The 23,800-nt window shown below is 39.2% G+C and overlaps 1 protein-coding gene across 9 annotated transcripts in view; it reads right to left on the bottom strand.

Moving 5' to 3' along the window:
* AOPEP (aminopeptidase O (putative)) overlaps positions 1-23,800 on the bottom strand; it is a 408,083-nt gene that overhangs the window by 264,314 nt on the left and 119,969 nt on the right. The window lies entirely within an intron of this gene.

Here is a 23,800-nt window from a genome sequence, read left to right as displayed (position 1 = left end):
ACGAAAGCACTTTTTGCGGAAAAGCGTTCATGGCCAATCTAGATGCGCTTTTCCGCAAAAAAGCCCCGATCGCCATTTTTGCGATCAGGGCTTTTTTGCGGAAAACAAATCTCAGCTGTCTACACTGGCCCTTTCGCGCAAAAGTTTTGCGCAAAAGGGACTTTTGCCCGAATGGGAGCAGCATAGTATTTCCGCAAAAAGCACTGATTTCTTACAGTAGGAAGTCAGTGCTTTTGCGGAAATTCAAGCGGCCAGTGTAGACAGCTGGCAAGTTTTTCCGGAAAAGCGGCTGATTTTCTGGAAAAACTGGCCAGTCTAGACACAGCCAGGGATGCATGCAAAGAGTGAGGTCAAGAACTATCAATATTAAACTTTACTAGGGTCATAATCCTCTCAGATACATCTCCTAGTGAAATCAATGAAAGCCATGTGTGCATTTGAAGACAGAATTTGGGTTTAAGACATCAATAAAAAGGTGAAGTTGTAATCAATATTGCAGAACTGTTTTTCAGTTCTTGTTTTCAGTGCATGTTTTTGTCATGCTTTTTCCAGTGGAGGTGATTATTTTTGTTAATTTGCTGATCCATGTAGTAGTTTATTTTTTAAATCTGAGGATTCCCAAGCACTTACAAATACATATACCCTCTATCCAATCTGCAGCTGAGTAAACTGATGTGAAAAGAGGTTAAATGAAGCTGCAATTCAAAGCTTACCACCAATCAGTATTAAATCAGTATCAAAGCCAGAACTTGAACTCTACATCATCTCCTTCTCAAACCTGATCAGACTTGTTTATTTGTTTTGCTGGCATTTCCTTAATAAACAGATCAAATAAAAAATAATCCTTTGTTTGGTGCAGACATCAATAGCATAACTTGAATGCACTGACAAAATGAAAAAATGCCAACAACTCTAGGATTGAAAAACAGGAAGGGTTTTGAGTATAAACATGTTACTGTCCTACTTCTCTTATTTGAAATGTGATACTGAAGCTGTTTTCAATAATTTGGTATGGTACAAAATTCAAGCTGCTTCTATTAGCAAAGCAGAAACAAGGCAAATGTGCTGTTATGCAGGAGAAATAGGTTCAGGTGCCAATTGACTCCTGCTCCTTATAGGTATAATCATTTGTTTGTAATCTGTAAGTGGTTGATCATATCACTGTTCCTGATCAAATATAAATAGTCTCATGACAGAAAGGTGGAACCTGAATGAAGAAGAGGAAAAAGAGCTGGAAAACTTACTGGGAAACATCAACATTCCCAGAAAACAAGATAGATTGTCAATATTATGTATTTCTGGGCCGGCCCACAACATTTTGGCACCTGAGGCGGGGAGCTCAAATGATGGCCCCATAGGTACATAAGCACCAGCAGCAGACACAATTTTCTACACTCTGGGTCCTAGTGGTGCCCCCCCACAGTCTGGCACCTGAGGCAGCTGCCTCAGTTCGCCTCATGGTAAGGCGAGCCCTGCAGTGTTTTTGGAAAACAATTGAAAATTAAATTCAAGCAGTATATTAGCTTGTTAAAATGTTCAGAGCCAAATTCTCCCATCAGATGCATGCATGCAGCTCTTCTTGTTTTAATAAGATGTGTGCATGCATATAAGACCAGATTGTTAGTATAATATATGCATGCATAAAACAATTATCATGTAAACTTTTAGGCAAACTTACAATTTAAAAGATACTCTACTATAGTAACCGACAGGAAATGATTGACATTTGACATTCAACTAACATGAATGGGAACCTTTCCATTGACTTAGACAGGCAGTAGGGCTTGGAGTCTTCTTGGAAGAGGCATACCTTGCCTACATTTTGATCCTTTCTTGATTGTGCAAACAGTGTCTAGTGTCTGGTAAAAGTGTGGCTCGAGGATTATATTGCTGATCTGCAGATGTCCATAACTACGATGTACACCAGGAATGCGGTCATGGGTGGCAGGCGTAAGAGGCAAATGAAGATACTTTCACCTCTTCCTACCCTTGTTTTGACCCTTCCTGTCTGCTCTCTAGTGAGCCTTCAATCTAAGAACTTAAAAAGTGAAAAAGCCTTCCAGCTTGCCAGACCTATTAACAGAATATTCACATTGTTAAAGAGCCATTCAAATGATAATGAAGCCATTTAACAAGCATTTGCCAATCCCCACATAAGTATACTATCCCTTTCTGAATTTGCTGATAAACGGTTGTGCATTACTGTAATATTTTATTCAGAACATGTTAGTCTACAAGACCTTAGTTTAAAATTTGCTTTATAATATTTAATTACTTTGTTGCTGAAGTTTATAAAAATCACATCTCTAAAAAATCCTTGGATATTCAGATATATAGTTTTTAAAATAAATCCTTCAAAAGACTACCATTATCTAAAATACAAATTCAAAGCACTATTTTGGGATGGTACGGGGGGGCTACAGCCATATGTACTAGAATGTTGCTTGCCCTTTTTCCTGTTTCCTTCACAATTGGGGAGCAAGAAGGAAGTACGCAGCTGTAACACTCCTCCTCACCATCCTGAAATGGTGTCCTTGCTACCCATCCCTGTAAATTTAATCATATTCCCTTCATCCCTACTTCAATCTTCCCTTTAAGAGAGCCTTTAAAGGGATAATACCTCTTTTCTTTCAGATAGTTTCCCTTTCTTTACTTCTTATCTGACTATTTGATTAACTAGTTTTAAGAGAAAAATTAGCATCTTAGTAAGATATAAAGTCCTTTGTTATTCCTAAAACATTTGGAAACATTTTTTAAAATGGTGAAATTTCATAAAAATGTCTTTGTTCAGTGAGTTTAATATGTAGTAATCTGGAATGATTAGTTTATGAAGGCTTAAGAGTGCATTTTAAACATAAAATCATCTTAGAAATAATTAAGAAATTTTAAAACAGAGAAGAGCTGCATTATGTATTCCATAACCCTAGGGATCTTGGCATTGGCTCTCCTAATATGGGGAATAGCAAAACTCAAAGAACTAAAAGAAAATCAGAGACAATTAAACACACAATAAAAATAATAAAATTAGAAAACAAAAATAAGATTTTGATGTCTATGGACGAAAGGGTACCTACTAGGTAAGTAGTTCAGAAGGGATACTAATACTATCTGACTGCCGACAGTGTAAAGAAACTGAGGGAGGGCTGGTTCAATTCCTCTCTTTACATTGTTTCACATCAAGAGATGAGGGATGTGAGAAGCTGACCCTATGTGTATTGCTAAGGAAAACTCTCTGGCACTGGTACACAAAGCATGCACCTGCAATGTAAGGAATGGTGGAAGTTCTCAAAAAAGAAACTCTTATCCAAAATCTCTCTTGGACCAAGATCTGGGAAAACAGATTAACTTTGCTGACAACCAATGGAGAGAGTTCTAGAGACAAGGCCAACAAGCTAGTAGATGTAATATAGGATTGTTAATCTGAGTGATTCTGAAGCGTTGTAAATGGGTACACAGAGGGAGAGGCGATCTGAAAATAATCTATACATTCTACCCAGTCTGGGGTCTGATTAATATTATTACTCTGATAATCCTGTCACCATTGGGTTGGTCCAGCATCTTTTGCAATGACTTTCAGAGAGCACAGGTCCAATTCACAGTTTTTAGATGGTTGCTCCCCCCAGAACTTCCAATAGGCAAGATTTTACAAATTCAGTCAGAAAGTATTTGTCTCCTCATGGCATGGCCCTGATAGCACAGAGGAAACCAGCATAGTCCATCTGCAAAATGCTTGGAAATTTGTTCACAATGCTATGTCTAGACTATGTGGAAGATTTGAAAGATGATATGCAAATTCCACAGGAATTTGAATATCTTCCTTCGATCTCACTTTCAAAAGTGATGCTTTCGAAAGTGAAAGCAGTCTAGACACTTTTTTCGGCAACCCCCCCCTTTTTCGAAAAGCCGCTTTTTCTCAAAAAATGAAGTTTTGAAAGTGAGATCGGAAGATATCCTCTTTCAAGTCTTCCGAGTAGTCTAGACTAGCTCTAAGGGATTGTGGACTCTACAATCAAACAAAGGCAGTCTGGTTTCACTACAGTGCCTATAATTCAAAATGTTTCCATTTATCTAAATTTCATTAATGTTATTATGGTAGGTGGGGAGAACAAGCAAAAAAAATCCCACAAAAAGCGCTCTCAGCCTCCATCACAACTATGGCACAGAACCTCTAATACCACAGTCACTCAGTGTATGACAACTGTATGCCAACATGGTTTGAAAATATTCTTGACTACCATTTTAAAAGCAGCTGACAATTTTAGCCAATTCAAAGATATAGCCAAAAAAAATTGTATGGTAATACTTTAAAAACAAGAAAGATGTATTCTCTTATCAACTTTGAAGGATAGAAGCAAAATCTAATCAGAAATGAAAAGAAACCAATCAACAGACTGAAAAAACCCTAATGTAATAGAGCCATTTTTCTAATGTGATATTATGTCATTGCCTTCATAACAAGATAATAGCACAACAGTATTACATTCAGAACTGGATAATTTGTGGTTGATTATGTCTGGGTATGTAAAAGATATAGAGCACAAAGGCAAGCTTTCCAGCACATCCTCTCATCCACTAAGTTGTTTTAAAGTTTGGGGCTTTTCTAATCCAAATAAGAACTGATTTTTACTAAATTAATCATAGACTATGTTACTTTATTCAGAAACAAAATCCGCATCCCCAAAATTCCTTGCAATTTGACTCAGATTGTGTAAATATTACTGTCACATATTGTTCCTCATATTAAGCAATCCGTCTCTCTCTAAGTATTTTTGTGGTTCCTATAACCTTGATAAGCATTATTCTATATGTAATGCAAGTAAAAGCAAAGAATTATGGTTTTCCAGGTATGAAAGCATACCTCCCACTCATGCCAACAGAAACCTGTGAACGAAATCTGAAGCCAGAATACCAATGATTTTAAAACTAGTATCACAGAGCTTGTCTATATCAGTGACTCTCAATCTTTCTAGACACTTGGACCCCTTTCAAGAGGTGGATTTGTCCTTCAAATTTCATCTAATTTAAAAACGTATAAAAGTATCACAGCACATTATTATTGAAAAATTGTTTACTTTCTAATTTTTACCTTATAATTATAAAATTAACCAAACAGAATATAAATATTGTACTTACATTTCATTGAATTATATATGGTGCTTTCTGTACTGCTTTTTTTATTTAAGCAAATACTAGATGAAGTGATATACACTGAAAGACCTCTGAATACCTCCCTCCCAGGAGTATACATACTCCTGATTAAGAACCACTTTTCTGCATCACAGACAATTGGCTACTTTTTTTTCTCTTGTGAATATGTGATGCCCATTTAATGTCAATAAGATGGAAGCATGCGTGTCAAGAGAGCAGAACAGCTGCCTCAATAAACAAAACTTCCCAGGCTGATCATGATACATCAAATTTCCTAGTTTGCCGCAAACTAAAGACATAGAGAGGTGTACTATACACAAACTACATCTGAGGAGGGCTGAGCACCTTCTGCGAAATTCTAAGCACAGTCAATTCCTGTTGAAGTTAATGAAGGCAGATCACTGAACAGAACAATAGGCTCAAGCCTCAACAGAAACAATTAGGTAACAATATTTTTAAAACTGATTTCCAAATCCTGTTTTCACACACTTCAACTGCCATGGAATTATCACAGACAATTATCAAATATTATTCATGTTACATATAGAATAAAAACTTAAGAGTAAATTTGGCCTTTATGAGATAGATATATTATTATCCATAATTCTGAATGGAGATTCTAGGTGGTAAGGTGATGGTTGAATTAGAAATGCAGAGAGGAAAAGAGAATATGCAATATCTATCATACACTGAGCTAAAAGTGTACTAGTCATTTTTTCATTATCCAAGTTTTTTTCCCCTGGTTTCCATGCCATCTGTATTTTGAGTAATCTCTAATTCACTCACAAGAAAACTATGCTCAAATTATAAGAAATACATTTAAAAAATAAAAAATATATTTCATCATTTGCATAGTTTATAATGCATAAACATCATAATGTGATTCATACATGAACTTAATTTTAAAACACAGAAAATCTCAAATAAAATGCCAAGACCTTGATAACTTCTTCTGGATCGTTTCACGGTAATAGGAGGCCCATTTCTTCCCCTGCTTTCAAGGTGGTTATTGCTGAGAAAAAAAATGTGCTTTGACATGTTTGGCATTCCTGTCTGGCAGTAGGCTAGACTGTTTGGAATGAGTTTTTATACGGGAGTTACCACATCTGTCAATTTTAGATCAAATTACTAAAAAGCCTACAAATAAGAGCCTATAAACAAATGCAGCTGCCACAAATTAAGAGGACAAACTCTTCCATCACTCTGATATGAAGAGATCATATTTAGGACACAAAATGTAAGACTAAAGAGAAGATATACAATTAAAATGCAGCTCTTATCTTTAAAATGCAGAAAAATAACACTTTTTGCTTTCAATCTGTTTAAGTACCATATTAATTTGCAATTTTTAATACAAACGCAACAGATTAAATGCAATGTTTCAGTTCAGTTACATGGAGTGCCTTAACTAAAAAGTCCTCTGTTTTGAGATGCCAGATCTTTAAAGGTCTAAAGTACTTAGCTGAATGCTGCATAAAAATCACAACTTATCCTTTACGTCAAACATTTGGGAAAGGATTTTAAAAAATAAGTCTGGGCATAAATATTTTAACAAGTTACACTGTAGACATTGAAAAGTTGTTTGGTACATTTACTAACCCACGTTCTTTGAAATGTTGGCATCTAGCTTCCACTATTCATTACATTCAAGAAATATTTAAAAACAGAATAATTTTCAGGTGTACAGAAAGATACCTGTTATAGGTCGTGCTTTTTTAATAGTACTGCAGATTGTCATTTTACTGGTTACCAGTTACTAATACAAATGTCCTGATATGTAAATGCATAACAAAAAACTACAACCAGAGCACTGCACTGATGCACTGCTTGTTGAGAACTATGACAAAATAACAAGTTTCTCCAAAAAAAGTCTCTTTTTGAAATTTTCCATTTGTGCTGTTTATAAAATGTGAAATCACTTGTTATTATTTTATGCCCTGTTATACAACAGATGATAAGCCCTGTATCAGACTGTCAGAATGGCTACTGCCGCATTACTCAAGTGAAGGTTAATGAAGCATTGGAAAGATAACACACTTACCATAATAAGCATCAACTCATCATGAAAGAAAAGCAAATAAAATACAAGCAGTAACTGTAAAAAAACTGTGCAAAACCCAGAAATATACAGTGCAAATAGTAGAAGAGAAATGTAGTCTTATAATTTGAACAACTGAATTAAAAACAGATTGGAAAAAAATTCCAACATTAAAAAAAGTTATAAAACATAAACGTTCTTTAACTGTTTTATAAATTATATTTCTTTAACAAAAGACATACTGTTACACTCATTATCCCTGTAAACTTTCCCCTTAATGGCCATTATATGTTTAAATAAATCACTTATGAAAATATGCATTCACAATATATAAACAAAATCCCATGACTGAAATGAACTGCTTAAATAAATATAAATATATAAAAATATAAAGCTTTCAGAAAGTAATGTTAAAGCCTTCCAGTCTAAATAAAATATCTCTGTGAACAAGACCTCAAAGTAATTTGATGGTCCAAATTTTATTCTGTTATACCTATGTATATCTGATTGAGTTAAATAGAGTTAATATTTATTTATATTGCTGTAACTAGCAGCAGAATTTGATCCCAGTAATTTGTGTTCTTTAGCAGAGGGGCAAAAAAACTAAATATCTTTTTTTCAGATTAGTGTTTTATCTATACATAAAAGGCTAAAATATTCTACTTGTATAAACTGGTGGAGTTCCATTGGTTTACTTCAGCTAAGAGTCAAACCCAATGAATACAGCAAACAAAATATACATCAAATAATTCTTTATTACAAGAGCTGTTTCTTTGCATCTTTGAAAGATCAGGAAAAATAACAGGATAAATAAAGCTGCATAAGCAATCAAATAAGTAACAAATTAGGCAAGTGGAAAACATTTCAAGTGGCTTTGTTTAAGATTTTGATCATATTAACAACTTTTACATACCTCACTTTATTTTTACATAGCGCTACACAAAAAATAATGAATCTTCATAAAACCCCTATGTGGTAGGCATTAAGTAAATAAAATCAGACCTAGCTTCTCTAACCTGCTAGCCTCTGTGAGCTCATTTGCTCAACACCTCTGTTACTTGGCACAAGTTTCTGGGAGCATCACTAACTTGCTGGGCTTTTATGAAGGCTCATGTCTATAAAATTTCTGGCTTAGTATCTGTATCTTACTGAGCTGATCTGAAACACCCAACACAGACACACACACAGCTCAACACAGGCAGGTCACGCATATATATACACCCACCGTGGTACAGGAGCAGGAGCTAGGGTTGCCAACTCTACCAGATGGACCGCACATCATTTAATGCAATGGCATCAGTCTGGTCCAGTCTGGGAGAGTTGGCAATCCTGGCACAGAGCAAGGAGGGAGGCTCATCTGCCACTCCAGAGGAACTGGCATGCAGTGGCAACTGCATGAGCATGGGCCATGGGACTCAGATGGAGAAGGGAGCAGCTGCACAGCCAGACAGAAACTGTGGTTTGAAGGGGAAACTGCCACTTCTCTCTAGCTGCTCCTCCCGAGTCCTTTGGCCCATGTTCATACCACTAACCACTGCCTGGTTAAGTAGAGCCCTGGCTGCGGGATGGGACTGGAGGCTGCTCAATTGGTGCTGAGCCCTTGGAGTAACCAGACAGGGGAATAGCTGAACCTGCAGAGGGGGGAAAGGAGTGCAAGAGATAGGGTTGGGGGGCCATTGGACCAGCACTGAGCTCACGGTGGAGAGGAGAGGGGTAATGAGGCTGCAGGCTGTCAGACCAGTATTGAGCTCTTGGGCAGAGGTGTCGGTCAGGGTATAGGGCTGATAGCTGCCGGAGCCAATATTTAGCACCCAGCTGCACAGAGCACCATGAAATTTGGGGAAATTTGGTGTTTACCAATCCCAAATTTCATGGTCACTCATGCAGCTGCGGGTTTTGCATATTGGTATGGACAGCTCTAGGTTCAGCATCTCTAGCATGCTGTCTCATATCAAGAGGCAAGTCCCTGTGATAGCACTAGTTTATCTTATCTTTATGAATCCCTGGCTCAATACATTAATTCACACATGTGATACCAGTATACCAGCCTTGGGGATATAACTTGCTCAACACCTATTTTGATCATATTAACAATTTTTATTTTTACATAGCGCTACACAAAAAATAACGAATCTTCATAAAACCCGTATGTGGTAGGCATTAAGTAAATAAAATCAGACCTAGCTTCTCTAACTTGCTAGCCTTTGTGAGCTCATTTGCTCAACACCTCTGTTACTTGGCACAAGTTTCTGGGAGCATCACTAACTTGCTGGGCTTTTATGAAGGCTCATGTCTATAAAATCTCTGGCTTAGTAGCTGTATCTTACTGAGCTGATCTGAAACACCCAACACAGACACACACACAGCTCAACACAGGTGACCCTCAGCGGTGCCCAGACCCGGCCCGGTCCTTCACAAGCAGCAAGGACCAGCAACCCAGGATTTTTTTTTAATTATACAATCTATAAAGTTTCAGAAGTTCTATATTGAAGGACACAGAAGAAAGAATTTCCTATACTCCCCCAACCACAACGTACTTCAACCTCGGTAAAGCCATTGCACCAGGAAAAAACGAACTATTAAACTACTCACCAATCTAATCCTAAAGGTATTGCTACTGACTATAAAAAACAGAAATCTGAGATAACAACAAAAACATGAGGCAAATACCACAAAAATGCTCTAACTCAAGCTGTGGGAACTGTGAGTGAGAAAGAACTTAGGGGAGTCGAGGTGGTATCACTCATAAATAGCAGTGAGAAGAGCTATGAGGCCAAGGAGCACTAGTACTGCCCTGATGGATTTTGCTAAGCAAAGCTTTCCACCTTCAGAGTGCTGGGCATGCACACCTCTGAGTGGAATATACATCAGCAATCACTCAGAGAAGTTTTCTTTTCTCCACAACCTACTTATATGTACCTCAATTTTAGAAGTAATTAGAGAGCAACGTTAATTTTTACTTCAATTATTCCTAGTGTGTTTATATTTTAAATCTCCTGTATAGAGAAATTCAAACAGATTCATCCATAATATAACTTCATGACTAGCGTGGAGAACATAAATAAGGAAATGTTATTGATGCCTTCTCATAAGACAAGAAAACATTTCACGAGGAGTAACAGTAGTTCGAACTAGGAAGCCTAGTTTGAACCACCTAGTTCATGCCCCGTGTAGCCGCACTGCACGGGGTTCGAACCAGCGGGGTTTTAAAAATGGCGGCTCCCTGCTTATGCAAATGAAGCCCGGGAAATTCAAATCCCGGGCTTCATTTGCAAGTGCGGTATGCCTACATTACCCTCCTAGTTCGAACTAGCGGGGTAGTGTAGACATACCCTAAGTGTCTAACAACTACAATTACTCAGATAAACAATAAGAAATTGCCAACGGGCAAACAAACTACTCTAGCACTATCTGTGAGACAGCATGGTCCAACAACCATCACGGGCAGTAAGAAGGAACTGAGGAGTGGGAGGGCCGGCAGGGGTACTTATGCTGCGCTATAGCGGCGCCACTCCACTGCCAGCCCGACGGGTACTGCTGGGGAAAAAACGCTCTGTGAACCATGCACATGGCGCGTGCACCACTTCGTTCGAATGGAGATGAGCAACCACTCGAAGAACTAGGGGTCACCAAATGAAATTAATAGCAGCAGGTTTAAAGCAAATGAAAGAAAGTATTTCTTCACACAACACAGTCGATCTATGAAATGCTTTGCCAGAGGTTGTTGGAAAGCCAAGACTATAACAGGTTTGAAAAAGAACGAGTTAGATTTATACAGAAAAATTCCAGCAATAGTTAGGATGCTCACAGATGCTATCAATTTGCCATCTGCTGGGCATGGGTGACGGGGTGGATCACTTAGGGTGTGTCTAAACTACAGGGTTTTGTCGACAAAAGTGGACTTTTGTCGACAAAACTAAACCTGCGTTCACACTGCCTTTGAGTTATGTCGACATAACTTTGACAGAACTCAGCAGTTTTGTTGATGTATGTAAACCTCATTCTACAAGGAATAACTCCTTTGTTGACGTAGTTCTGTCGACAAAACAGCAGTGTGGACGCAGGGGAAAAGTTATGTCGACGTAAAAGGCCTCCACGGAGAACCCCTGGTAGACACTCCTGCCGCAGCTTGCAACTCTATTGTTCCTGCCCTTAGCCATCTTTAAAAGGCACAGGCACCCAGGAACAGCACTCTGTCAGCAAGCGAGCTCCAGAGCAGACCAGGACTGTGCTGCTCAGTTCTGGATCAGCCATGTCACAGGGACAAGCCCCCCAAGACCCCTCTGGCCCTTCCAGGGAATCATCCCCCCCGGGATCCCCAGGGCACCAAGCGCCGGGCACCCTCCTGGTCAGGACCGGAGATAAAAGCCCTCCTGGGCCTCTGGGCTGAGGAGGACTCCCTCCAGGCCATGCACTCCACAAAGAGGTGGAACGCAGACACCTTTGCCCGAATGGCAGAAGAGCTGGCCAAACAAGGCCACCATCCCCGCACACTGGAGCAGGTCCGAGCCAAAGTGAAGGAGATGAGGTAGGGGTACATCTGGGCCCGTGAGCACAGCTCCCGCTCCGGGGAAAGGCCACACTCCTGTGAGTACTATGAGGACCTAGACAGGATCCTAGGGGCAGGGGATACTCTGCCTCTCGAGAGGCTTGTGGAGTCCGGGCTGGAGACCCCGGTTCTACAGTGGTCAGAACATCTGCTGGGGGAACAGGAGCTCCAGGAGGAGGAAGACAGAGGAGGAAGACAGCACCCAGAATGGGACAAATAGAAACACACAGAACAGGACTTTAGAGGGGTTGGTTCACCTGATGAGAAGTGCTCCCCCCTTTCCTCCCCAGACACCAACAGCCCCCCCCCCCAGACAATCCCTTTCTCCCCCTCCGACCCCCACACCATGGCAGGGTGAGGCTAAGAGGGCTTCTACCTCTGCCACCCCATCCCCAATTCCCTGTGCCTGGTCCTGACTGCCCCCCTGGACTGTCCCCTGAGAGTGACTTACCTCCATTAAGACAGCCCCGATGGTAGACTTCCCCACAGAAAACTGATGCCCCACGGCATGGTAGCTGTCGGGGGTGGCCAGCTTCCAGAGCGCAATGGCGATGCGCTTCTCCAGGGGGATGGCAGGCCACAAGTGGGTGTCCTGGTGTTGCAGGGCAGGGGCGAGCCAGGTACAGAGCTCCAAGAAGGTGGCCTTCCGCATCTGGAAGTTTCTGAGCCACTGATTGTCGTTCCACTGCTGCAGCACTAGCCGATCCCACCAGTCCGAACTGGTATCCAGCCTCCAAACCCGCCTCTCCAGGAAAAAGTTGGGGGGCAAGGGCAGCAGGGCTGCAGCCTGAGCGAGGGGCTCAAAGCTGGGCTCAGGATCCAGCTCTGCTGCCAAGGTCATCATGCTCTCCTGAGCATGAAGCAGAGCTTCCAGCAGTACAGTGTGGGGCCATCGCCTGCCCAGGGGCAGCTTAGACTCCGTGCCCAAAAAAGCCAAAATAACACACAAAGGAACAAAAGAAACAAACAAACACAAGAACAAAAATACAAACAAACAAAAAACAAAAAAGTCAAAACCCAAGAAAACAAACAAACAAACAGAAGCAAACACACAAACAAACAGACAAACCAGATAATACACAGCTGTGGTGTCCTACAAAGCAAGGCAACCAGAGCCAGGAAAACTGCAGCAGCTTTGCTTTCCCTGTAAAGGTTGGCAAGCTAGAAGCAGGAGCAGAGGAATGGCTATCCAGGAGTATCCCTTTAAGCACAGAGAGCATGCAATAGTGCAATAGTGCCTGGGCTTTATGGTTGCCCCTGTGACCTTTCAGAAGCACTTCCGGGTGCCTTCTTCTGTCAACAGAGCGTCCCGCAGTCTGGACACTCTTATGTCGACAAAGCTGATCACAAAACTTATGTCGACGTAAGCCTGTAGTCTAGACATACCCTCGATGATTACCTATTCTGGTCATTCCCTCTAAAGCACCTGTCATTGACCACTGTTGGAAGACAGTATATTGGGCTAGCTGGACCTTTGATCAGACCCAGTATAGCTGTTTTTATGAGCCAAAGGAGTTATAGCAGGCACATAGCTAATCCAATGGAGGTAACATGATTAGTCATAGTGTGTTATCAAATTCAGCGAGTATGTACATGCAGCAACCATGTTTGTTAATCCCACTGTTGTTTGCCTTTACCACCTGGTGAATGCCACAATGCTTCCAGCTAGAGCAACACGGGCAACAGTTTGCTCTGTGTACAAAGTTATTAGGTAGTGCTCAAATTATTATATTTTGTGATATATAAAATCAGTTTGGGGAAAAAATAAGAATGAGTGCAAAGTTTAAAGTCAGTGGGAAGAAGGAGTCTGGGTGACTCATGGGACTCACCTACTGGGTAGTAGGCTGCTGAGAAGCATTTTATTTCTAGTTCCCAGCTTCATATCCTGCCTAGGTCAACTGTTATCATCTGACAGTGACTTTTGTGAAATAAGTTTGGTGATCTCAGGGTAGTTTTCAAATTATAAAAGTTATCAAAATATAATTTATCCTCAAAGTAAATCCTCCACATCATAATCTGAGGCATGCTAGCATCACACTGCTTCTGCAGATAGGATGTTTCATTCTCCAAAGCTCTCAATACAACACTCAAAGAAAAGTTAAAACTAAACTAAAAATACAAATTCCCTCCTTGGAAATGCAAAGTTCCATCCTTCCCCAAACACTTTTCTCAGGATCAAGTAAGGATTGATCATGTCTCCACCACTGACTCCCAACACAGCCAATGCTCTCACCTTTCCCACAAACTTTCCAACAATTTCGATTTCCTCTGTCTTGGAAACACATCACTATAGGGTCCTAGCCCTATTCTGTTCAAAGCCTTCAGGAATTTCTGAACTCCATGAAATATCTGTTACTAGGACTTTAAGAAATCAATTCACCAGTGCTTAGTAGAAAATGACAACAAAAGAATGACAAAATCAAGAATAGCAAATAGATGGAAAATAGAGGGACTGTGTGTTGAGAGAAAAAATGATTGTCAGAGATCAAACCCAACAATGGATTAAACAGTATGTGGACAAGAAAGACATTAGAGAAAAGCTAAGAGGAAGGAGATGATGTAAAAACGCGGTGGAGAGACAGAATTTGAAAGGGGACAGAAAAGTGCTAGAAATACAGACCTCTTGCTAGAGATTTTTAAAGAAGACACAGTGATCGATAAGATTGAAAGTTACACTAAGGTCAAGCAGAATAAAAGATCCATGATCAGAGGCAATGAGCAAATCATTAAGCACCTAACAAATCCTGTTCCATGATCAGAGTTTCTTATTTCTCCTGACTTATGAAAAGCCAAGACCCTAATAGAGTTATCTGTAAGAAACAAGCACTTCTTCAGCAAATTTACTAATAATTTGTTGTTGGATTCTATTCTTTGAAATAACAATTGGTTCTAAAGTTCTGTAAAATTTTATGAGGTCCAAATTACCATTGCATGCAAGTTTAATGAGGAAATTGCTATCAAACATATGCCAAGCTACTTACTTCTATATACAAAAATGCTATCAAGACCTTGTGGTGAGATACAAAGTTGGGTGGTAGTGGTAGTGATGAGGGAGGTGTTATTCTTAATGGCCAACAGAGAAATTATTCCATTCTACACTGAAGATGACTGTTATACAATGTCTTTCTCCTGCCAAAGAATGCGTCAGTTTGACTGCTGGTACTACAAACTGGGAATGTATATAGGAAAGCCCATGGAAAAACAGGGCAAAAATGGAAAGCTATAACAAAAACAATTCACTGCAATGAATGAACTATTGTTCACCACTTCTCAGTCTGTGTTCTAAATGCTCTATTTGCATAATTTCCAGCCTACATTAATTTCCGCTTTCTTTTCTTTTCTATTTGTCTTTCTTCATATACTTTTAGGAAGAGGAGAGTGTTTCAAATTCTTGTGCCATAGTCAATGACTCACATTTATATTTTTTTCTAGATATAAAGGCCATGTTTATAACACACGTAAATAGCTCCTGGTAACTTAACTGGGGAGGGAGGAGGAGGAACACAACTACCAGAAGTAGCTCAACCAAATCCAGACTAGAGACATAAACATTTTATATGGAGCTCTTTCTTTTGTTTACTTTGAAATAAGTATATTTGAAAATGTAGAAAACATCCAAAATATTTAAAGAAATTTTAATATTGTTTAATCATATGATGAATTTATTTATTCGCCTGACAGCCCTTGTCTTTATTCTTCACTGGGCACATCAACAATAAAAATAATAAGGGACAGTAATAATGCTCAGATACTGGTTCTAACAATTGATTTGTTAAATATGCATCATTTGCTTTACTAGTGTCACAGATACAATTTTGAGAGTGTTGAGGAGAAGGTGACATGTATTTTTACAGTAAATATGCTGTAGTATAGAAAATACTTCAAATTTTAGAGCATGAGGGATCTTCTGACATTACCATCCTTCCCCGAAACCATGTAAAATGGTGGTTTAGATCATCATCTTTGCCCATGACCTGACCATGTCATCCTTGTCTTTGAATATGTTCAATGTTTACTACATTGTTTTTCTCCTCCCCTTCAAAAGCGCACGTAATTTTGTCCCCTTTTACTTATCCAACTTTGTCTTCTATCACAGTGGTGTTCAATCCTTCCCCATTCTGACAGTAGCAACAGTCTTGATGACTCATTTATAAAGTTCTCTCTCATCTGTCTCTCTGCCTTCTTTCACATTGCCTTCTAATTTTTTTAGCATCTTTCCTAGGCAGATATAAGACAATACTGGCTCAATATCTTTCAGATCCCTGCTCAAGAGGTCCGCAAGAAAGTAATCAACTCTCAATCATTATGGGATGTTAGTTTATTCAAAGTAACTAAAACCCCACATAGTAATGTTGCATGTGTCAGTTATCATCCTGACTGGTCTTCTCATACATTGCCCCTCTTACTCTACTTTTCAGCTGTGTGAACTGCTGCCATCCCCTTCTCCCCCCTCCCCTGACACACACCCAGACCAACAGTAGAACCGTGAAGGCTGGGCCTGCATCCAGACCCCTGATAAACTAGAGGAGGGGCAAATAGGGAAAGCTGGCCTCTCAGCCTGCCACCCCTGCTTCCAACTCTCCTCTGACTGGAGAAAGGACTGCCATTTGAAAAGAGACTGTTTAGTGTCACAGCTGCAGAAAAGGAGATATGTTGCTGCTCCTGGGAAAAAGCAGATCAGAATCTGAGGTTGGAGTTGGGGGAAAACCCAAAGAGGAAGCATCCTGAGCATGCAGTTGCATACAGGAATCAAACCACTGCCTAAAGGGATGGATGTGCCTTAATCCATAACTAAGAAATGGAGGCCAGACGAGGCCATTTAAACTTTTTGTAACTGATGGAGATACAATTCCCTTTAAATATCTGTGGGGGTACATCTACACTTGCTCCCTAGTTCAAGCTAGGGATGCAAATGTAGGCGACCGAAATTGCTAATGAAGCAGAGATTTAAATATCCCGCACTTCATTAGCATGATCTCGCTGGTGCGTTACTCCGCTCAACAGCTGTTTTGAAAGTGAAAGTGCGCGCCAGGACGCGTTAGTTCAAACCGAACCCCTTGGTTTGAACTAACGTTACTCCCCATGACCCTCGTGATTGCTTCAACTTTATTTTGTTTTAAACCCATATTAGGAAAACTTATAACACTGCCACTTAAGCACACTTAAATGTCAGACATGCTGAAGTGTTTGTGACTTATGCCATCTTCCAGTAGCTTGTCTAAAGAAAATAAAGTCATAATATAACAGTCTTATTAAATCAGATGTCTTATAAGAGTATATTAAAGAATTAACTTAGGGTATGTCTACACTACCTCGATAGTTCGAACTAGCGGGGTAATGTAGGCATACCGCACTTGCAAATGAAGCCCGGGATTTGAATTTCCCGGGCTTCATTTGCATAAGCCGGGTGCCGCCATTTTTTAATCCTGGCTGTTTCGAACCCCGTGCCGCGCGGCTACACGCAGCATGAACTAGGTAGTTCGGACTAGGCTTCCTAGTTCGAACTACCAGTACTCCTCATTCCACGAATATGTTTATGATAGAAATACCTTTCATAGTAACCAAAAGGATATTAAACAGCAGCTACTAAAGATAGGTATTTTTTTAAAAGCTGCAGGACCAGATAACAGACATCCAAGAGTTTTACAAGAGCTGGTAGGGGAGCTCTCTTGAACATTAAAGTTGTTTTTAAGAAACTATGAAATGCTGGGGAAGTTTCAGAGTACTGGAAGAAAGTTAATGTTCTCTCAATATTGAAAGAGGATAAATAGGGGAACACAAGTAATTATAAGCCTGTCAACCTGACATCCATCTTTGGAAAAATAATGGAATGGCTGATATGGGACTTAATTAATCAAGAATTAAGGAAAATAATATAATGAATGCCAAACAAAATGGATGTATAGAGCTACGAAAACAGATTTTGCCAAGCTAACATGATATTTTATTTTGATGAGATCGTAATTTTGGATAATAAAGGTAATAACATAGGCGTAATATACTTAGAATACTGGAAGACATTTGACTTGATATCATATGACACTTTAGGAAAATACAACAATACAAAAACATCATGGCACACTTTGAATGGATTAAAAACTGGCTTTCTGATCAGTCACAAAATGGAAATGGAAATAGAGAATCATCTTTGAGAAAATGTGTTTCAGTTGGGTTCCTTTCAGGATTGGTTAATAGCTCTATGCTATTTAACATTTTTATTAGTGACCTAAAAGAAAATATAATATCATTACTGATAAAGTTTACATACGACAAAGATTGGGGGAATAGTAACCAATGAAGAGAAAAGGTCACTGGAACATAGCAATCTGTATCACTTGGGAAATGGTGAGCAAATACCTATGTTAAGGCCTTACATGTAGGAACAAAGAATGCAGGCCCCATATGTCCCCAGATGCAGAGCTCTCTCCTAGGAAGCAAGAACTCAGAAAAAGACTTGGGGGTTATGATGGATAGTCAGCTTCACAAATTCCCAGACACACACAAATGAGCTAATTTAATCCTTAGATACATAAACTGGGGAGCAATTTGTAGTAGGGTTCTATTACCTCTGTACTTGGCAATACAGGCAGTCCCCGGGTTACGTACAAGATAGGGACTGTAGGTTTGTTCTTAAGTTGAATTTGTATGTAAGTCGGAACTGGTACATATTGTAGGGGAAACTCTAGCCAAACATTTCTCCAAAGCTCAGTTTTATTCTCCCACAACTCACTTCCCTCAGTCCTTTATTCTCAAGCTGAGGTGTCTGCTGAGAAAAGCCGCTCCGCGTCTCCTTGGTCTGCTGGAGGGGGCACTAGCTTCGCGTCTCCCTGGTCTGCTGGGGGGAAGCAGCTAGTGCGGGGTTGCCTCACCCCATTTGTAAGTAGGGATCCGATGTAAGTCGGATCCATGTAACCCGGGGACTGCCTGTAGTGTGATCACTATTAGAATATTGTGTCCAGTTCTGGTATTCACAATTCAAGAAGGATGTTGATAAATTGAAGAGCATTCAGAGAAGAGTCACAAAAATAATTAAAGGACTGGAAAACATACTGTACTGTACTGTGAAAGACTCAAGGAGCTCAATCTGTTTATTTTAACCAACAGAAGGATAAAGTTGCTTAGCATAACAAAAACAGTGGCTGGACAAATTCAGGCTTGAAATAAGGTAAACATTTTTAAGAGCAAAAGTAATTAATCCTTGAAACAACTTACAAAGGGTTCCATCAATTTATATTTTTAAATCAAGTTTGGATGTTTCTGCTGAAAAATGTACTCAAACAGGAGCTAATTCAAGTAAGTCCTATGACAGAGGTAGGCAACAGGAAGAACACAGGCCAAATCCAGAGTGCCAGATGCTTTTGAAAGGAATCTTTTTATTTACTTATTATCATTATTGTTATTATTTTTGTCTCTGGAGTCTGAACCTTGAATATACCTTGACCAAGAAATAATTGATTACCCCCGTTTTATGGTCTGTGTCATACAGAAGTTCAGATTAGATTATTGTAATGGTTCCTTCTTGGTTCCTTCTACAAAGCTGTGGGTGCTTATACAAATAAAGTGATGACTAGAATCCTAGAAAAAATCAGTTTTGATTTGGACAAGTCATATTGGATTAAGAAATCATTTAGTAAATGTTTGTATATTTTTAACAACAATCTAATTTTAACATTGTAAAGCAAAAGGGAATATAGTTAGTATGCATGATTGTGTAATTTTGTGTCCTGTTAAAATATTTGTTGAACACCATGACAAACCTTTTGATCACAATTTGAAGGAAGCAGAATCCCTGCCTCATTCCACAGGAGCTCTTTAACATGTACAGTCTGAATGAGACTATTTGAGACAGAGTCTCTCTAGGTAAATTGCACATGAAGTAAAAGACACCTCTTTCTGGATTATGCATTAAATATACAGAACAAGGGGAAAACAATTGAAGTATTTGAAACTTAAAACTTATTAAAATTTCACTTTAATAATTGTCTTTATCTCACACTCCTTTAGTTATATAAAACTTGATGGGGGAAAATCTTTAAGGCTTGTCTACACAGGAACACCCAGGAAAATTAATATGAATTAAGTAAAGGTGTAAATTTAAGGAGCATTTGTTAAACTGCATTAAATACATGTGTAGAAACACTCATTCAAAATTAAAATGGCCTTAATGTGAACTACTCTAAACTGAATTAAGGCCACTTCAATTCTGAATGAGCGTGTCCACACAGGGGTTTGATGCTGTTTAACTGATCCACTTTAAAAATCACAATTCTATTTAATTCAGGTTAATTTTCCTGCAATCAAGCCCTTAGAATTCAGTAGTATTAAATATATTTGCACGGAAGAAATAGAAAGTTAGGTAGATGGTCTTTAGCTAATAGTAGCTATTGAAATCAATCCTCTTTCTTTTTAAGACAAAATAAGACAGACATACACACAAGCTAAGTCTACACTGCTCCTTTACTGTGCTGCAACTTTTTGACTCAGGAGTGTGAAGACACACACACACCTGAGTGCAGCAGGGCTCCCAGTGCTGTTAGTTAATCCCCTCATTGAGGTGGTTTACATAGGGTGCTGGGAAAGCTCTCTCCCAGCACTCCTGCAGCACGGTTGTGGCAGTGCTGCTGTGCCTGCGCTTTAATTTTAGAAGAGTAGACAAAGTCAGAGAAGAGATAGAAAAAACAGAATCTCTCTCTCTTTTTCATTTGCAATCTAGTTTTGGGGGGAGGGGGAAGGAAATCACAGGAATGATTTTATCACCTTCTCCAAAAGCTGGTTAACTTTTACCAGCATGTTAAAGCATTATTTTTACCTTGTCTTTTTCATTACATCAGTTCTGCAAAAGTTAGATTTGCCTTGGATGGCTAAACATGACTCATGAGAGACAGGAGGCAAAACAAGGAAGATGGAAAAGAGAAGAAATAAAGTGGGGAAGGAAAAGGACACAGTAATGAGAGGTCATTAGAAGGACCTCAGGTTCATGTAGGGTTGCCAAGTTTCTAGTTTTGAACTGGACAGTCCAGTATTTGAGCTTTCTGTTTGGGAAACAAATTGAGAAAATATAAATGTTCGGTATTTTCTAAATAAGATGTAATGTAGATTGTGATGTAATGTCAAGTGTGCCCGGTATTTTTGTTGAAACCATCTGGCAACCCTAGGTTCATGTCATAGGCATTCTTCAGGATTCAGCCAAACCTATGGAAGTGGTAATGTCATCTGTTCAAAATCTCTGGCCTTATCTGGTAAGGGTAATTTTCAGGATCAAGAAAAATGAATGCCCAATGGTCTGTCAGCAGACCCTGATGGTAATGGAAATTTCGATGGTTAAATTCTCTCCTGTCCCTCTCCTTTAACATATTTAGTTCACAAGCTCTAAAAGTTGCCAAGTAACCTCAAAAAATCAAAGAGTTGGCAATTTCTTCCCATCAAAATTATACAGTAAGAATACTTATTCAATTACACTAATTATGGCACTTCCTTCCATTTATAGCGACATCTTGACCTGTTACATTTATGTGTTTTTGTGACCCCTAATCTGTACTTTAAACTTAATCACATCCTATTTCTACCCCAACCCTGGTTATTTCATAGTTTCATAAAACAGGTCAAGCTTAACTTTGGTTATTTTTCATCTAATTTCTACAACTTAAAACACAGATCTCTGAACAACAATCCCCAAATCTTCAGAGGAGCTCAGGTTGGTTTGATAGTGTGATCAGGATCACTCCTGTGGTTCCACAGGACCCATACGACATAACCATCAAATATTCAGAAAGAAAATAAGAATGCTAGAGTTTCTTGAGTGGAGAATGGACAGGAGATATTATCATTTCCCCAAACAAAACAAAAGTTCAAGATATTTTTCAAGGGTATGTAGTTTCATAGCCCCCCCCCCTTTTTTTTAAATTTCACCTTAATTAAAAAAAACAAACACACACACACATACAACACACACAAAAATACCTTGTCCAGAGGCATACGCCTCTCTATGGAGACTGAAGAAGAGAGTTCAGGGAGCGTCTGCTTGATGTCCCAGTTATTTTGCTTGTGTGCGTGGAGCTGCAACACTCGATAGCAGTTCTCCTAGCTCTAAGTCTTAAGCAAATGTTCATGTCCCATCTACATAAGCAAGGCAAGAGGTTTCAGGATCAAGACTCCTATTTATATCCATGTAAGTGGAAAACTTACATGAAACATCAGAACTAGGACCTTGCACCTTCTTCCTTTTCTCTGAATCTGTCCTCTGTTCTACTAATTTTGTTCTTGGGTTAAACTTTTTCTTTTATTCTAGAAAAATGGATAGCAAACCAAAACTGACAATAACCAGAGAATAGCACTATGCAAGGCAGTGTTCCTGTAAGCTGTGCACCTGTACAGCCTCTCAGGAGAGATTCAAATGCCACCCAGCTGTTTAGCAGAACACCCACAGCTCGGTGTTTTGTTTCTATGGTGGTGCACATTCATAGATGCCTCAGTGCACATAACAATTATTCTGCACATGGATGGAAAAAATCAGCATATGGATGGAAAAGATTAGAGGGAACATTGAGCGTGACTGTTTTATTTTTTAAATCCATCTTGGGCAATGACCTGTACATACATTGACACTTGTTTGAAAATGAACCAGATGCAATGGCTACTAAAAACAAACAAAACACAATACTGACCATGACTAATTTTTTTTAACCCACTCCTGCTAGCATAACCAGATAGCAAATGTGAAAAACTGAGATGGGGTTGGGAGTAATAGGTGCCTATGTAAGACAAAGCTCTGAATATAAGGACTTCTGGTCATCCTACACCGTGCACATGGAGTATTTTTAACCTAAGATGATGGTTGCAAAATGGAAAAGATTGTGAATAGGCGATCAGCAAATGACACCAGGGCTCATGCACTATGTATGCACATAATATTACTCAATTTGGCATGCTGTTTCTGCAAGCACCATTTATCTGCAGACCTCACTAAGTGGGTAAAGGCAACAGTCTGCTATTTTGTTAAGGTGCTTCCTGTATGGAACTGACAATGAGGAGGGTAGTTATGCATTGTGAGATGCTGAGAAGGCATAGAAAATTTCATATAGCAAGTATTATAGGACACAACTGCATGACAAGAATGTTAAGCTCCTTTGAGTATTTCTTTCTCCCCCCAAACAATACATTTATGTCCAATCATTTTAATATTTCATGTATTTTTATTACTGGTTTATAGCACATGCTATAACAACTCTCTTTTTTTACTACAAGCTCATACTTTGATTAGGAAAATGAGTTAAACTGTATGCTTTAAATATATTAACAATAGCATGGAATAGTTTCACTACTGATCCTTATCAAATCATTTTTATCATACTGCAGATCAGGGCCGGATTAAGACCTTTAGGGTGCGTCTAGACTACATGGCTCTGTCGATGGAGCCATGTAAAGTAATTTACTCAGCATAGTCAATGAAGCAGGGATTTAAATAATCCTCGCTTCATTAAAATAAAAATGGCCACTGCGCTGTGCCAACAATCAGCTGATCCGGCACAGCCCAGTAGTCTATATGTGGCACGGTTGACAAGGGAAGACTTTGTCGACCGCACCAGTATGTCTCGTGAATGCCTTGTCTAGTAAACTACTTTACATGGCTCTGTCGACGGAGCCATGTAGTCTAGATGCACCTTTAGAAGCCCTAAGCACTGAAAAGATTATGGTGCCTCCCCATATGTAATTCAAAATAAAAACAATACTATACCATAAAATCTAATTTTTTTGGTGCCCTAAGCACGTGCTTAGTCTGCCTATTCTGTAATCCAGCCCTGCTGCAGATCTATATTTAACAAAAAAACGCGTTAAAATTAGTTTTGGTTTCATGATGTCAGCCTTGATTTTTCTTTCTACAGGCAATACAAAATATTAGTTAATTCTCACTGCAGATAATTATTGTTTCCAGTCTTTTTATTAATTCTGTAAAGATGCGATGCTATTTTTGCTTTTTAATGTTTCCATGACACAAACAAAGCTAAAATTATCAATTTAAATTATTTTGTATCTATGCATATTATATATAATTTTCTCTTTGACTA

Source organism: Pelodiscus sinensis, chromosome 6 (genome assembly GCF_049634645.1).
Source record: "Pelodiscus sinensis isolate JC-2024 chromosome 6, ASM4963464v1, whole genome shotgun sequence".
Classification (NCBI taxonomy): domain Eukaryota; kingdom Metazoa; phylum Chordata; order Testudines; family Trionychidae; genus Pelodiscus; species Pelodiscus sinensis.
Note: the sequence above shows the minus strand (reverse complement) of the source record. Positions and strands in the feature narration are given on the sequence as shown.